Source organism: Rhamphochromis sp. 'chilingali', assembly GCF_963969265.1.
Source record: "Rhamphochromis sp. 'chilingali' genome assembly, chromosome: 13".
Lineage (NCBI taxonomy): Eukaryota > Metazoa > Chordata > Actinopteri > Cichliformes > Cichlidae > Rhamphochromis > Rhamphochromis sp. 'chilingali'.
The window spans coordinates 25677828-25695488 of record NC_137940.1 but is presented as its reverse complement, the minus strand read 5'-3'; positions in this window follow the sequence as shown (position 1 = coordinate 25695488).

Here is a 17661-nt window from a genome sequence, read left to right as displayed (position 1 = left end):
TGTCAAACGTTTTTCTTGAGCATGCCACTAAAAGTCCACTGCACCCCAGTGGCCTCCACAGTTACCAGATCTCAATTCAATAAAGCACCGTGTTGGGTGGAATGGCAGATTCACATCATGGATGTGCAGCCTATAAAGTTGCCGCAACTTTGTGATGCTATCATGCTAATATGGACTAAAATCTCTGAGGAACGTTTCCAGCACCTTGTTGAATCTATGTCACATCGGATTAAGGCAGGTTTGAAGGTAACGGCAGTAAAACCTTGTATTGATATTGTTCAGTGAGCCTCCAGGAACAAATACATGTTTCTCTTTTGATTAGACATAATAATCACAGACCGGGTTCAAATCAGCGAGTGCTGACAATGTGCGTTTGTGTTGGCTATGCTCAGTGCTGCTTTTCATGAATGTGTAGCATATTGGTGTTTAAATACGCAGCCAGTGTGTTCTTGATGTACATTAAGATTTAGTGAGATTTCCATTCATTAGATAATTTAAATATTTATGCTAGTGTTTAGTACATTTGTTTCATGACACTGAAAGACAATATCAAGGATCTCATAGTGATCAACATTTCTAAAGATGAACTGTCTGAGTTTCAGTAAAGTCTATACAGATTTTTCTTCATATTAAGATTTACACAGTGACAGCCTCCAGAGATTTAGCAGCAGGCAAAGGGTAGCTGTAAAGAAAAGGCTGATTTAAAATCCTCCAACCAATATAAGACAGAATCTGCCTTCCTTTCTCTAATTATTTGTTTATCCTTGTGGGTCAGACCAGCCTAAAGTTTAAAGTAGGTAGCAGTAAAAACTAAGGATGCTTTGTGTAACAGAAATCAAAGGGAAAAAATGTAATATTGCAGAACAGTTCAATAAAAAATGAGTCCAATACACAGTAATTCTGGAAAGCCAGACTGAGCCACAAGTAATGATCATTTCTGACCAATTGTAAAGCTCAATCTTTGGCGGCTCCGTTGAGCCTCATGACTCTAGAGGTTAAAGAGAATCTGAACAAAATTGCTAACTAAATGATCTCTCAGAGGAACCAGTCGTTTGTTATCAAGTCAATTAACCAATGGCACACACCCACAAAACTCACACATGCCTATCAAATTATTTCATCCTCAAATGCATAAAAAAGGAAGAAAAATCTTGCAAATGATTCCACACATTATCTTTAATTGCACTGGTGTACACTGATGTACTCATTGAGTAACTACCAGCCTTCTATCTAGTATGTTATTATAGCTGTGCCTGTAGTTGGACCTGATGAGGACTTGTCAGAGAAGATCCAAATGTACTTGATTTTCCGTGCAGTGATTGACAACAGCTCCGACTGCCCTAGGATATTCTGTCCTCCTACCATTCCAGGATGATAGGATTGAATGACGGCTTTTCTCTCTCTTCAACAGCATTTTACGTATTAATCACATTGAGCGTATGAACCGTGAAATGAAAGCCAACCCGCTAAACTACTCTGGCCTTGACTAAATAAATGATCCTCCAAGGGAAATAACTTTCCACGGGATTGGCTCCAAGACTATGCAAAATGCCCAAAATATGTTGTAAATCAAACACTGACATCAACCCCGAGAAGGATCAAACGAGCCTCTTTGGAAACTTTAGATTGCAGGAGATTGTTATAAAAAATACGAAAATTGCAGAAGTCCTTTGTGCACGCTTGTTAATACCAAGTGTACTTTCATCATTATTATTATTTTTATTTATTTATTTTATTTTTACACTCCTTCAGTCCAGGAAATCTTGGCATGCATGTTGTTTTTGGATTTCGAGGCAAAATCTAGCTAGTGTTACTGCTAATTTAAGAGGAATGCGTTCCAGATAGGATTTAATAAGACACATGTATTTCGCCTAAGAGCAGACTTTAAAAACAGGAGACTTGAACATAGAGTGTAGTATGCCAAGCCAACTCCCAGGGAAACCACAATTTTCTTAACAACATAAATACAGTAGGGCCTAATGCTGCACAGCTTTGCCACATTATATGAAAATGAGTCAGTTGCATCTTTTGATTCATTTAAATGAGCTCAATGAACTGTGAAAAATGTTAATTTACTTCATGGGGGCCTTTTGTGTTCCACATCCCTAAGGAAATGGCAAGAATACATTTGGAAAGTTGGACCAGCTCAAACTTGGTTTCCATTCAAATATGATGTCACTCTTTGGGCATGGTGAAGGATTTTATTTTAGGTGAGCTTTGCTTCACTGATACGTGATGCTTTTGGTCTAATAAAAACATGAGGAAGACCTCTTAAGCCCATATTTAAAAATAATTACGAAATAAAAACTTGCAAGGTGTGACTCCATTTAGAAAATAAGACACTCTGAGTTACAGGACACGGCAGCGTGCATACACGCATTTACATCCTAGTTGCTCTGTATATATCTTAGTTCAGTTCAAGCTTCATATACGAGGCTCTAACTACTGATTTGCATGTTATGTGAATTTAGTTTGATCTTTATGGTAGGACTTTTTTTCTTCATTTTTCTTGCATCAATTTAGAAAAAGATCAAAGAGTGACACTGATATAAAGCGTATATGCCCCCTGGAATCTGTGGACATTATAATTCAAAATGTTTAATCTGCGATTATAAACTATGGATGTTCATAATCAACCTCAACATTTTATCTGATGGCTCCGTTTGTAAGAGGCTTTAAAGCTATGTAAAGCTTGAATGATAATGACACCGCCTCTCACTTTCTAGACTTTTTTCCTCTCTATTCAGTGCTCAAACTATTGTGCTGTTACAAACTAATAAAATCTACCTCACCAAGCTCAGTCCTGCGCCGAGACATATCAATACAGGCATTTATTTTAACAATAACAAGCATGTGGGATTCATACTGATCATTTAACTTGGGGGGGGGGGGGGGGATCATGTTGGTCTGTGGGAGAAATACATAGCCTGTGAGTCATGTAGCACTGTTACATTGAACCTTGGCTTATGGAGCTGACGCTTACTTCCTGAAGCAAAGGTGCAGTGTGACCACAATCCCTCCTTTCACTCCTACCAACTCTGCACATAATAGATGTAGAACGGCAGTTCCCAGCTATACAAATAATCCTCAGGGCAAACCTGATCTTGAGCTTGGCTTCAGACGGGGAATGTGTCAAACATATTTTCCATAAATCAAAAACACAGTTATGACTATTGAATAGCACTGAAAATATGATATTTTTCATTTAAATTGAATTCAATTTCGTTTATTTAGTACCGCTTCACAACATGAGTCATCTCAGGGCACTTGATGTAGTTAAGGTCTTGACAGCATTATAGAGAGGATACCAACAGTTCCTTTTTGGGGGGTTTGCAGTTGACATCATGGGATAGCTCTGTGTTAACAGAAAGAAACCTCCAGCAAACCAAGGCTCAGGAAGGCCAGCTGTCTGCCCCGACTAGTGGGGGTGAGGAGAAAACTGAAGGCAAAGAAAAAAAGTGAACTAAAAAACTAAAACCCAGAAGGTTGTGAGGCTAGCAATGCAGATCAGGACCATGCAGCTGAGACACACAGGAAGAAACAAGGACAGAGAGGACAGATGACAGACAGGACAGGGCAAGAAAGAGAAGACACAAAGTTAATGACATGTAATAGCGGCATATAAATGCATAGGGAGTAGCATGTAAGCATTAAATGTCTGAGGGGCATTTTCCTTGGCAGTGGAATGGGGCATTTGAGGGCAATTGTTGGTAGAAGGCTGTCATTGTGTGCTACTGTGAGGTTTTTATAGAGTGCGATGCAAAAGTCTTGAGTCACCCCCTCATTTCTTTATAGTTTATCTCCAAGGACCAAAAACCTTCTTGTCATTTGTAAAGTGATCTTGAACAATAGGTCTCCAGACTTTCTGAAGTTTGGACTCATCACTCCATAAGAGCTGTTGACACTGTTTTTAGTGCAGTTCTTGTACAATTTGGCATACCTAAGTCTTTTCTCTCCTTTTCCCTGCCTTAAGACTTCTTGACAACCAGCCCTCCACTGTGAGCATTTCTTTTTCATTTATAGGCCTGTCACTACTTTTTTGTCCTTCACTTGTCCAGTTTCCTCAAACATTTTCAAGGACACACAGCACACCATGCTGAGATCTGCCAAATCTTCAACTAGCTCTTTGTGAAAAATCACGTGTTTTTGCAAAAGGTTGCAGTAACAATGTGTCAAGCGATAATATGTAAAACTGGGTTCATTTTTTGTTATGTATGGATACAACACTTGGTCATCCCTTGAGCCAGGTTTTTTTCATGCCTGAATAAGTCAGAGGTGTTAATGTTAATGATTTATATGAAAAGAAAACGTAGAAAAACTGGACAACAAAAACGAGTGAAAAAGCATTAAGTGTCCAAACAAAAACATAGAAAGAGCTTCAGAAAACCTGCAGAATTATTGCTCAAGACCGCTTTAAAAAATGAAAAGAAAGTCTGGCTACTTAAAAAATAAAGGGCAGATTAAGACTTTTGCACAGTACTCTAAATATTACATTTTTCACGTGTAGTTACAGAAAATAATGCTTTAAATATTTGCAATTGCAACATACACACCATGTTTAAAAGGGACTGAATTAGGGCTACATCACAACTGTCTCACGCAACTCTGAAGGCAAAAATCCAAACTGTATTCCCACCAAAACCTTTACAAATAAAGTAGCACTATGCATCAGGCCTTTTATTACACCAAAATAGCTTGGAATAATTGTTAGTCTTTTTTTAGGGCAGTTTCTTTTATTAGAAAAAAAAAAAGACAAATGACCTTCTTTGTCTATGCGAATGGAGATTAATGGAGATTTATACCTTTAGGTAAATTTGAGTGCAGCAGTCTTGATGACTGTTCATCAGAAGGAAATTCAGGACGCCACTATAAAGGTCTCAGGTTTGTGCTCTTTCAGGCTTCGGTTGCTGAAGATGAGAGTGGTTTCATGTGGTGCAGCCTGTGACAAGACAAGGCATTGATGAAGGAAACAGCAGGGGCCACACACTCTACGTCCCATCTCCATGGTGCAACATATTAAATTCTCATTTACTGACAAAAGACATTCAGCCCTGCTGTTAGTCACACTAGTTCTACAACAAGTAGTGTCAGAATGAGAGATGGCCTCTCTTTGTCTTAATCACCGTTCAACATATTTGCTCTCTAAGCCTTTTTCAGTAGCTCCAAACATGACATTTTAAATGCAGTAAAGGACAAAACTTATCAGAAAATTCATACTGAAGCACTTGCAGTAACAAGTAGGAAGATAGACACTGCTGAGTACTTTGATTGTTTTTTTTTTCATGTTTCACATCCAGGAAATGTAAATTTTCTCAACACATTTTGGTTCCTATGTTGACAGACTCACTATTTTCCATATCAAACGGGAATTGGAAAGAAAATCCTTTTACCAGAGGCATCAAAATTCCTACAGTACAGTAAGTGGTTTAAAAGCTGTGGACAAGGATAAAAAAAACACGACTGTCTGTTTAATGGGTGGATTTTGACATAGAAATACCCTAATCTGCTGTTTCTTCTGTTGTAAACAGAAGTACTCAAGAGAGCTTTGTCAAAGGCAGCGCCATCATTTTACTCTGCTGTTTCCCTAACTAACCCAAATGCTTTTTGGTAATTTCATTTCTCACTGTGCAGTTGGCTGTGTATTTTAGCAAATTTAAGCCTACGTGTTGAGTTACACAGTTATTAACAGTGAAGGTACACACATGCCTCTAACCATTTTTATTTAATTTCATTTAGAAAAACAACCCCTAGCTGCCTGGCTCGCACCCTTCAATTTTGAATACAGCTTAAACCAACAATACAAGAATTAGTACAAAGTAAAGGGCCTCAAACCGCCCTTAAGTTTTAAGGAACACAATTATTTACTTTGGCCTTTTTCAAAGCCAGAATTGTTATAAGAGCATCAGTATTATTTCATTGATTTTTGAGTGTTCATAATGTTTTGGCTCGCTGAGTGGTAATAATTAGAGTATTAATGTGTACTAATATAAACTTAGGAGGGATACACACATTTTTTTCTTGTAGTTCTGTGACTTTGTATCATACACCCAGCAGCCAATTTGTTAATACAGGCATCCAATCAGATAACCACATGGCAGAATTTATGTGTCGTTAGGAATGAACACAAGCTCAAGACCTCCTGGAGCTCACACTGAACATGAGGATGAGGAAGAAAGTAGATTTAAGTGACTTTAAATGTGACATGATTGGTGGTTCTACATGTGCTGGTCTGAGTATTTCAGAAACTGCTGATCTACTGAGATTTTCCCACGCAACCATCACTTTACAGAGAATAGTTTGAAGAAGAGAAATTACCCATTTAGCAGCAGTTCTCTGGGGGAGAATGGCAGAGTTCAGAGAAGAATGGCCTATCTACATTAAGGTAATAGGAAAGAAACAGTAACTCAAATAATCACTCATTACAGCCAAGATATGTGAACATGCAACACATCAAACGTTCAGGGAGATGAGCAACAGCAGTACAAAACAACCCTGGGTTTCACTCCTGTCAGCTAAGAACAGGAAACTGAAGCTACAATTTGCACTTGCTCCTCAAAATTAGACAACAGAAGATTGGAAAACAGCACCCGGTCTGATGAGTCTTGTTTTCGACTGGAACATTCAGAGGTTAGAGTCCAAATTTGACGCAAACAACATGAAGGCATGGATCCATCCTGCCTCGTATAAACAGTTCAGGCTGATGCTGCTGGTGGTGTAAGGGTGCGGGGGATATTTTCTTGGCACACTTTATATGTCATTATTGTTGCTGATCATGTCCATTCCTTTATGATCACACTGTAACTGCTGTATCTTCTGATGGATGCAGGATTAAGGTCCATCTCATGATGGCTTCTTCACCGTGAAAACGAGTTTGGTGTACTTAAATGACCTCCATGGTCTCAATCTAATAGAGCACCTTTGGGATGTGGTTGAATGGGAGATTGATATGGATGTGCAGCCAACAAATCTGCAGTGCCCGTGTGATGCTATTACATCTATATGGAACAAAAATCTCAGAGGCAACTTTCCAGCACCTCAATGAATCTATGTCAAAAAGTAGTAAGGCAGTTCTGAAAGCAGAAAAGGATCTAACCCAGTACTAGCAAGCTGTACTGAAAAGCCTGGGGAATGTATGTCTAATATATTTTATTTCAGTTATTTCAATGGGTGATTGCAAAATCAACACGGTGGTGCACTGGTTAGCGCTCTCCAGGTATTCCTGCTTCCTCTCACAGTCCAAAGACATGTAGTTGGTGGGGCTAGGTTAATTAGTTATTCTAAATTTCCCAAATGGTGTGAATTGGAGTGCAAATGGTCCTCTGTCTCTCTGCGTCAGGCTGGCAACCTGTCAATGGTGTACCCCGCCTCTCGCTCTATGGTGGTTGGGCTAGGCTCAACACCCCCCCACCCCCCAGTGAGGATAAGCAAAAGAGAATGGATGGATGATTGCAAGATTCATTTTCTTGTTTGTTTATTTTTTTCTTTAATTATACCCACATATTTTTTTAATTAATGGAATATAAAACAGGAGTCATCACATTCCCATGATCTCCCATATGTAACCTAATACTGATTTGGTTGCATGATGGAGAAAAAAAAGGTTCTGCTTTAATCAAGACTACTATTGTGGTGCCATTCTAAATAAACTTCATGATTAATGTCTTTCTTACCCCTTAGTGTCTTTTTTGGTTATGTAGATACATAATACCAGGTTGTAGCGATCAAGAAAGTTTGGTTGTGTTGACTTTCAGGTTATATTTGAAGCATAAACTTTTCAAAAAATACCCTAAGCAACAAATCAAACAAAACAGCAATAACAAACCACAAAATGCATCTGACAAAGTCTGAATCATTTATGTGAAACCAGTGGAAACTTTGGTCATTCAGAAGTTTATCTTATCGCTCTGCATGCAGGCTTAAGTCTGCAAGGTCTTTAATTCTGCAGACTGGTGCAACACCCGTATGTTAAGAATGCCTTGATTCAACTGAGTGCAATGTTTCTTACAACATGACCAGAAATTTGCATAAAAAAAAATAAATTAAAAAAACCCTTTTCAGAAACATTTGTTTCTGTAAGATAAACAGGAACAATAGAGAAGTTCAGCAATAACTGGCAGTGGTTTCCTCAGTGTGCAAAATGACTGTTTATGCTTAATCAGGAACTTTTAGGACTTATAATGGGAACAGAACAAATAAATAGCAAAAACCCAGACACAGAATGAAGAATCTCCCTAAAAGAGAAAGACGTTTAAACACACATTTCTCAGCTGATGGTAATATGAAGGTTTACCCTCACACCTACATAAGATCTGCTGGAAACACTGTATTTACAAAGTGAAGCCTTTTATAATAGAAACCTAATTGGAATAATGACTGCATTCTGTATCGCAAAATATTAAAATATGATTGTTAACATTTCCTTGACACACTGCCCAGTGTACTCTGCATTCACGGCCGGAGTAGGTCTGTGATATTGTCTCGCCTTTACTCATTCACCTTGTTCACAGCAGCTTTGGGTGACAAACCCAAACGGAGCATAACACGCTGAGGAGTGTTGCAGGGAGAGGTATTGGTGCCCAGAGAATGAAAGCTGTTCGCGTTCGACACGCTTATGTCAATGAACTGTGATCTCCTAAAGACACTACAACCCCACTGGACACAGTTTCAACTGTGTGAAGCCTCAGGGGCATGCCAGGCCTGATGATGAGTGTGCTACGCAGCCATTCTCCATTTGAAGGCTCATGTGAAATTCATGTACCTGAATCTTTTTTCAGGATGATGCATGCGTGGAGAGAGAAAAGAAAACACCACAAACTTTTATCCACCTGTTTGCCAAATTGATGATTAGTTAACAGCGAGGGCCAATAAATACAGTTAGTATTGGGTCCAAGCTTATATTGGCTATTTCTTAACAAATTCTTATCCCTTCACAATAAAATAGAAAAGAAACAACAGTGTTGCCACTGCATAGTTAGTTTAATGCTAGTTAAACTATTTTTAATTGAACTATACTACTACTCCTTATATGCTTTGTGTAAGTGAAGAGTCTTTTGATATATGTTTCTAGGGCTTCAGCATGTACAGAGATTAAAAACACTCTTCTGAATAGAGATGGTTTACTTTTAGGAATAAAGAGGTTTTAGTTTAATTTGTTGCACTTTCCTGTTAACAACAAACAGTGTATCTCTAAGCTTCAAATGAACATTTCTTTCTTTTAAATAAAGACAAAGCTCTACGGAGAGGGGTTATTTATAAGACAACATTCTATCCTACTCCTTTTTTTTAACAAAAAAAAAAAAAAAGATAACTTGGCACCTACTAATTTAATTGCCTTTAAATCTGGTCATTTAGAATAATTTACTCTTTCGGTTCAGCGCTGTGGGTGGCTTGTTTCATATATTATTCTGTGGAATAACAAAGGTGTTAAAATTGGGGCCATTGTAGAAATAAATCATTTCATAGAGCAGTACATCAGTGTTTTGACTCTGTCTTTAGAGCTGAGTGAAAATCCCATTACCAATTATCGCAGCTGCCTGTTACCACATGAGGGTAAAGCTGTTATTATAATGCAGGTTCTCTTTTCTTTTTTTTAAGACAAAACATTCAGTAGCAACAACCAGAGGTAAAAGCGACTGTTTGCACAAATCATTTTTCTTCATTACTTGCTCTGCAAAAGCAAGAACCATGTAAATGACAGCTACATTCTAGGGGCGATCGTGGCTCAGGGGGTTGGGAATCGCATCTGTAACCGGAAGGTCGCCGGTTCAATCCCTGGCCTCTCTGTCCTGGTCGTTGTGTCCTTGGCCAAGACACTTTACCCTACTTGCCTACTGGTGTTGGCCAGAGGGGCCGATGGCGCGATATGGCAGCCTCGCTTCTGTCAGTCTGCCCCAGGGCAGCTGTGGCTACAACTGTAGCTGCCTCCACCAGTGTATGAATGTGAGAGTGAATGAATAGTGGTATTGTAAAGCGCTTTGGGTGCCTTGAAAAGCGCTATATAAATCCAATCCATTATTATTATTATTCAAACAGCCAATTTAAATATATTTGTGAGTATTTTTGTCTCCTGGATTTTCTGGGAGTCGTCCTCTAAAACTGAAGAAATCGAAAACATGTTTCCTGTCTCCCCTCTACTGCTGATAGCTGTCATGTGACTCTTCCTCATATTCATCTGTATAGCTCTTTATAATTTAGTACCATAAAAAAGTTAAAAAAAATTTGACTTCAAAACAAATCACAAGTGGCAGATTATTTTACAGGCCAACGTCAAATATGTTGGAGGCTGTGGACCTGCTCTGCCTCATCGTTTGCTAATTGGAAGGTCGGCGGTTCTATCTCTGGCTCCTCAAGTCTGTATGCCAAAGTGTCCCTGGGCAAGACACTGACCTGAACCAAATTGCCCCCTGATGCATCATCAGTGTGTCAGTGTGTGCGTGATAGGTAAAAGCACTTAAAGTGCACAGTGAGGCACAGTGTTAATTAGTGAAAGCGGCTTGTTGTGTAAAAGCTCTGTGTGAGAGAAAGGGGCTATTTAAATAGCAGCTATTTTATCCAAAGCCCTGAAGGTCATTTTGGTACTTAAAATAAGGTTTCTAGATTCAGTGTGCTACAAGTATTTGATTTGAAATGGATCTAAAGACTTGTGTGACAGGAAATAACAATGTGATGTAAATCACTGTGACACTTTATAAACATTGTGCATTTTCATGGACTTTTGAATGTAACATTCAAATTTGCAGAACTGTCAGTGTAAATTCATATAAAAATGTGAGTTCATTGGTTGAAATATGCCATCATGTCCTAACAGCATTTATATTCTTATTGAATCAGTGACCTGTAGTGTGCTGATCGGAGTCTACAAAAGACCCATTTGAAATATTCTTGCAACAATCGTGAGATAATCTTGAAACGCAAAGATAAATTTAATAAAATTCTTCAACACTCATTTCTTCTAACATTAAATGGGCCACATTGACTGAATGGGGAAAATGGCATAAAGCAGCGGTCCCCAACCCCCGGGCCTCGGACCGGTACCGGTCCGTGAGTCGTTTGGTACCAGGCCGCGAGAGTTGAGGCTCAGGTGTGAAATGGTGTGTATGGTTTTCAGCGTTATTTTGTTATCGTTTTGATCGTTAACTCGGTTTTCCTGGGTCTTTTCACGTGTGTTATGAATAAATCTTCTTTTTTTCGGTACTGGTACTAGTTTTATTTTGTTGTATTTATCCGCGACACCTTAAAGGCCGGTCCGTGAAAATATTGTCGGCCATAAACCGGTCCGTGGCACAAAAAAGGTTGGGGACCGCTGGCATACAAGATAAGTACAATCTCTAAATAGTGCTCATAGAGCTCATGCATTGCACTAGCGCAAGCTGGTGCTAGCACTATCAGTATTTAAAAAGAGAGCACAGTGAAAAGATTGTATGAGATTAGGTTTTGTAAATCACCTGTAAAACCTGTAAAACTAACCACAGCTACGAGCGCTACCTGGGGTTTGCACTCAAACACTGCTTTGCCCCATTTAGTAAATCTGGCCTCTATGTGTGGGTAGCTTTACTCATGATTTATAAAAGTTTCGCTGTTTTCTAGATGATGAGGTCTTTTGTTGTTAAATATCAGTGGAATTGCATGTGTGATGATCCACCCTATGTTATGCCCCTTGAGAAAGGAACTGCCTAAAACACATATGGAACAGGGTCATCAGCAAAAATCTCTTTACCTACACTGCCACCTTCAATGCAATCGTGTCACTGTGCTTTCTTTGTGAATAATGCTTTTTTTATGCTAAAACCCAGTTTGCACTGGTGCAACACGTTAGTAAATCTGGCCCTATGTATGTTAAAAGGCTTACCGAATCATTTACGATCTTAAAACATGTAAACATTAGTATCGCAAAATACAGAATGAGATCTTTACTGGATACATATTCTAATGCCTACAAGTGTCTCGACAACATCAAAAGACTGAGCTGAGCGAAAGCTCTCCTCTTTCAGTTTCTGGGTATTTTCTGCAGGCAGGTGCCCACTGTGTAGTTGTAACAGCAGCCTGGATGGTGCTCTGGGCCACTGCAGGGGCAGATTATATAACATCTTAATATTGTACTGCAAAAGAGATGAAGTCTCTCAGTGATAGTGTGTGTTTACCCCCTGATGTAGATGCAGGATTATACCTAATAAAGCTAGACAAACAAGACAACTAAGATTTCCAGAGAAGCAAGATGCCTGCAGTGCATGGAGCAATATTAGATTAAACGCAGGGTGTTTTCCCGCATGGAGGAATTTTTAGCACTCAACGCCCAAAGAGGCTTTTTGTGAGCCCCAGAGGGACATCCTCCCCTCCCTTCCAGTGTTACAGTAAAATTATTTTTAAATCAAATTTGTTAACTGGGGTTTAATTTGCTCATGCAAGATGGAACGTTTTGTTTAGCACACAGTCAAAAATTACATTAAAATGCATAGATTTGTGTGATTTCTGTTAAATGAAGTAATAGAGTCATTGCATTTATTCTACACAGAGCTCATGCTTACTGCCAGACAGAATGATTGCCCATAGAGCCATTCTGAGTGTGGTATAAATCCTAAATTGTAGGTATTTTTTGTCTTTTGAATTCATGACCTTTGCATTTTATATCCAGTGTGTATGAAAAAGAATCATCTGATTTCAAAGAGCTTTAGGTCTGCAGCAGTTCACTGGTAACAAATAAAACAGGTACTGCTAAAGCGAGGGGATTTATGAGTTTCACGTGGCAAGCTCCCAGCCCATTACTTTCAGTCAAGATGGCGATCGTGCAGCAGAAAGACTTCTGGGGCCCAACTTTTGGTCACTGGCCACCAATATCTCGCTGTTTGTGATTCTTTGTTGTGGGGGTTTGGAAAATACTTCCCCTTCCATCAAATCGCAGAACAACAGTATTGGCTGCATTAACTCCAGACATGCATGCAAAAGCTGGCTATCGTATGGACGTATGCCGCGAGTGGGAGAATTTTCTAAGAGAACATTATAAGTTTTGTATGTAAAACCTTTAACATTTACAACAAGCTTCTGTGTCCATTGCTTTAAAAACTACCTGGAAACACACACAAGCAAGCATACATCCACCCCTGTGCTCCAAACAGTTAACCAGCAGAAGTCTGCAAGATGATAAATGAGTACTGTCACTCAGCTAAACACCCACTAGCACTTTTATTACAGTCGTGTTCTCTAGTAAAGTCTTTTGTTTTGTTGTAATTTTTTTCATGTGTGCAGTGCTCCAATAGCAGAGCGATGTTTTTCTTCAAAAATTAAAGCACTCGCACGTACCCCAAAAAATCAGGATAAACATCAGAGCTTGTCCCTAACTACACAAAAGAGTAGTTTTATTTTGAATGGACTCTTGTATCTCTGGTAAAGTGCACACTTCAATAATAGAGCAAATTTGACTAGACAGAGAAGTGGCTGAAAAAACCCGTAACCCTGTGACCTTCACGCCACCCACTTTTGCACGTCCATCCGTGGGCCATTAGGGGAGTCGCTGAGAGAGTGAGTGTCACTTTGCGTTAGTCCAGCAGTCTTGTCCATTCATTCCATCCTGTCTGATAGAATACAGTCATTAAACATCACCCTCTGTATCAAACCTGAGTACTATTTTATGCAAAGACTTTGATAATGTCTGGGTGAAATTGCTGAGATGATCTTCATACAGGAAGATTCTGGTAATCCGTACTACTGCAGCTGGCTGCTGTGGCCTACTTCCGAAAAAAAGCGTTTAAAAAAAAAAAGAAAAGAAGTGGTGATAAAACATCAACATATTAAAAATGAAAAGCACTTAATTATTCTGCATGTGTGAGTGCAGAAGGTGACGTTTAAACTAATCAGGGACTTTAATGTGTGTATGTGCAGAGTGCAAAAGGACGTATTTATTTCATGCGATGTGACTTCTTTCAATTTTACCAGTTATGAGCATTATTTAAGGTCTCACAGTTTCTCGAGAGGTTCTTGGATGATCTGCATGGATGATACATCCTGCCCATTGTCAATCATAATAACACATAACTAATTTATAATAGTTACACAGGGATTTACGAGTTTATTAAAAAATAAAAACCTTAACAAACAAAACACGCTTACTACTGATTTAGTTGGCAAAAGAATACACACACACACACATATACATACACCCAGCACGCCCCTGCGGGCGGTTTATCCTTCAAGCTCGGGTCCTCTACCAGAGGCCTGGGAGCTTGAGGGTCCTGCGCAGTATCTTAGCTGTTCCGAGGACTGTGCTCTTCTGGACAGAGATCTCCGATGTTATTCCCGGGATCTGCTGGAGCCACTCGCCTAGCTTGGGAGTCACCGCAACTAGTGCTCCGATTACCACGGGGACCACCGTTACCTTCACCCTCCACATCCTATCTAGCTCTTCTCTGAGCCCTTGGTATTTCTCCAGCTTCTCGTGTTCCTTAGCTCGGTCATTCTCCACCACCCTTGGGGGCATCTCCCATTTTGACCTCGGGAGATATATGTATGTATATATATGTATATATATATATATATATATATATACACACACACACACACACACACACACACACACACAGTGGGGCAAAAAAGTATTTAGTCAGCCACCGATTGTGCAAGTTCCCCGACTTAAAATGATGACAGAGGTCAGTAGTTTGCACCAGAGGTACACTTCAACTGTGAGAGACAGAATGTGAAAAAAAATCCATGAATTCACATGGTAGGATTTGTAAAGAATTTATTCGTAAATTAGGGTGGAAAATAAGTATTTGGTCACCTCAAACAAGGAAAATCTCTGGCTCTCACAGACCTGTAACGTCTTCTGTAAGAAGCTTTTCTGTCCCCCACTCGTTACCTGTATGAATGGCACCTGTTTGAACTCATCATCTGTATAAAAGACACCTGTCCACAGCCTCAAACAGTCAGACTCCAAACTCCGCCATGGCCAAGACCAAAGAGCTTTCGAAGGACACCAGGAAAAGTACTTAGACCGGCACCAGACTGGGAAGAGTAAATCTACAATAGGCAAGCAGCTTGGTGTGAAAAAATCAACTGTGGGAGCAATCATCAGAAAATGGAAGACATACAAGACCACACTACAACGGCAGGGAATCACATCACGTCACGGTTCGATATTTTTTCGATACGAAAAAATGTTCATGCCTTTTTAATTTGTCATTTATTAAAATTATAAATATATATTTTAACTCAAAAGTACAGTTTTTAAATTTAACCCTAACCCTTGTGCGTGTTTTTTATTTTGACAGCGAATGCGCACCTGCGGACCACTTATGTGCAGTCCTGGTTATTTAGCTCGTCATATTGCAGCCACAGAAATTATTTTGTCCATGAAACCATAAAGCTGCACTTTCTTTTTGCCTTATAGTCTGATTTGTCATAACTTCTCCGTTTTGTGGTAAGCTTTTCTTTGGCTGTCACTTCTTCACCCTGACCTCTCTTATTTGGCTCAGCAGAACTAAAATATATATCCTGCTGCTTTTACACACACACACGCACTCACATAAGCTCAGCGATTCTCTGCGCGATCAACCTCTCACATGTTTAAGCTGCGGGAGATTTCACTTGTCATGTTTGCATAGTAAGCTAACGATTAATAAGACGATGTCAGAGGAATTGGTGCACAAATTATCATCACTCACAGATCAGTGCTGTCGCTCTCTATACACAGTTCGCACGATTGCAAAGTGAAAGCAAAAAACAAGGGCAAATTCAAACGCGATTTGAATATGTCACATATTGACAGTGGCTCACCGATGCCAATGACATAATTACCCAGCTACATTTCTGAAAGAATGCAAAAGCATTGACATATATTTTTCCTACAATAGCCCGATGGGCAGGGAAGAGATAGATTTTGGTAGCCCGACTGAAAAAAATCGCTAGCCCCAGGACGTCGGGCTAGCGATATTGCAAGCCCTGTATCTGATTGAGGAATCACTCATCTTTGGAAAAGAGAGTTTATTACAGAGAAATGTCTCTTTCCAAAATAAAAGCTATACTATACGCTTCTTCTGGGCTATATTCTCAGCAGCATAAGGAGAATCATGTGCTAACAGCTGTCTAAATGACTCGGCTAAAGTTAGTAGCATGCTTGTTGTTTTTGTCTTTGCACTAGGATGATGTCGGTGTAAATGTGCAGTCATATTCGTTGTGTTCCCACTAGTGCTTTCAGGTTAATCTCGTTGAAATGACCTTAACGCCACAACACGGCAAATCTCCGTTAACGAGCTACCGCCGATCGCCCCGTGCATGGGTCTAGACAGCCAACACGTTAATGAGCTAACTGCGCTAACACACTAGTTCCCACCCATGTAATTGAGCATTGCATGGCACATCCAACATACTGTTTTACTTTAGTCCATGACTCGCTTACCTTCAGGGTCATACGTCACATGAAAACCAAAATAATTCCAAACGCCAGATCTGAATGAGGGTGGGGGAGGTCCATGTTGCAAGGAGAGCTTAACTTCTGTCTCGCTAGCTTGCCCTGCGCTCTTCCTTCTGACTATGCTGTCTGTGTTGAGGGCTCAGTGGATCTGCGCTCGACAGTGCAGCCTAGGCGGAGTAGTCGAACGCAGATTCACTGAGCGCTCAACACAGACAGCATCATCAGAAGGAAAGTTGATAAAATAAATTACAAATGTTGTATTGTTCGATACATATGCGTACCGAACCGAAAGCACTGTATCGAACGGTTCAATATCGATACGAATATCGTTGCACCCCTAATATATACACATATATATACATATATGCGCGCTTGATAGCATATGTAATATCGAGGCGCTGCATTTTTATATCAATTCAGAATCCAGTTGGAAGATAAAGAAAGAGTATGTTTCTTACAATGCATAGCAGAACAAGATAATCCATAAGCTTTTGGTGTGTGTTTATGCTGATAAAAAAAAAAATGCATGCATTGGCTTAAATAAATAGAACAGGGGTTAGGATTGTATTTTACTGCCTGTGTTTCTGTAGCTTGTATTCACTTGTACTGTTACAAAGGAAGAGGGCAATAGGATGACAAATAACCGATTTATCTTACCAATATTATCTTGGATAAGAGCTTTGGCCGGAGTTGCTGCTTCAGTGAAAAATTTGCTGAATCTGATCGAGATTCACAACTATTAACTTTGCAATATAATGCTCTGATAAACCTGCATGCAGGAGCCCCTTCCAAAAAAAATACTGCAGTATGAAATTCATTGGAAGTTATGTGCATCTTAAAAATGTCCTGATAAATTCTAGATTTAATCTCTGTAGAGGAAACTAACTAAATTCTCATGGATACAGCAGAAGCACCAACTTCGTATCCCTGGTTGTGGCACACAGGAAAAAAGAGATTATTTACAATAATAATTTTCAAGTGTAAATCCAGACCAAATGTAACATTTTGAAATAATATTTGAGTCTGAAATTGCAAATGTTTCAAATATATAAATATATATATAAATTTAAGCAGCTCTTTTTGAAAAATGTACAAGGGACAACACTATAAACTTGTAGCTCATCCAGACAAAGGACTAATGATGTCTTTCTGTGCTGGGGCATTTGTCCATTATCCTGCCCACAACTCACAAGAATCTCTCATGGTTCTGCTGAATTTAATCAAACTAATGCTACAGTCACACTAGGGAAAACAGTGGT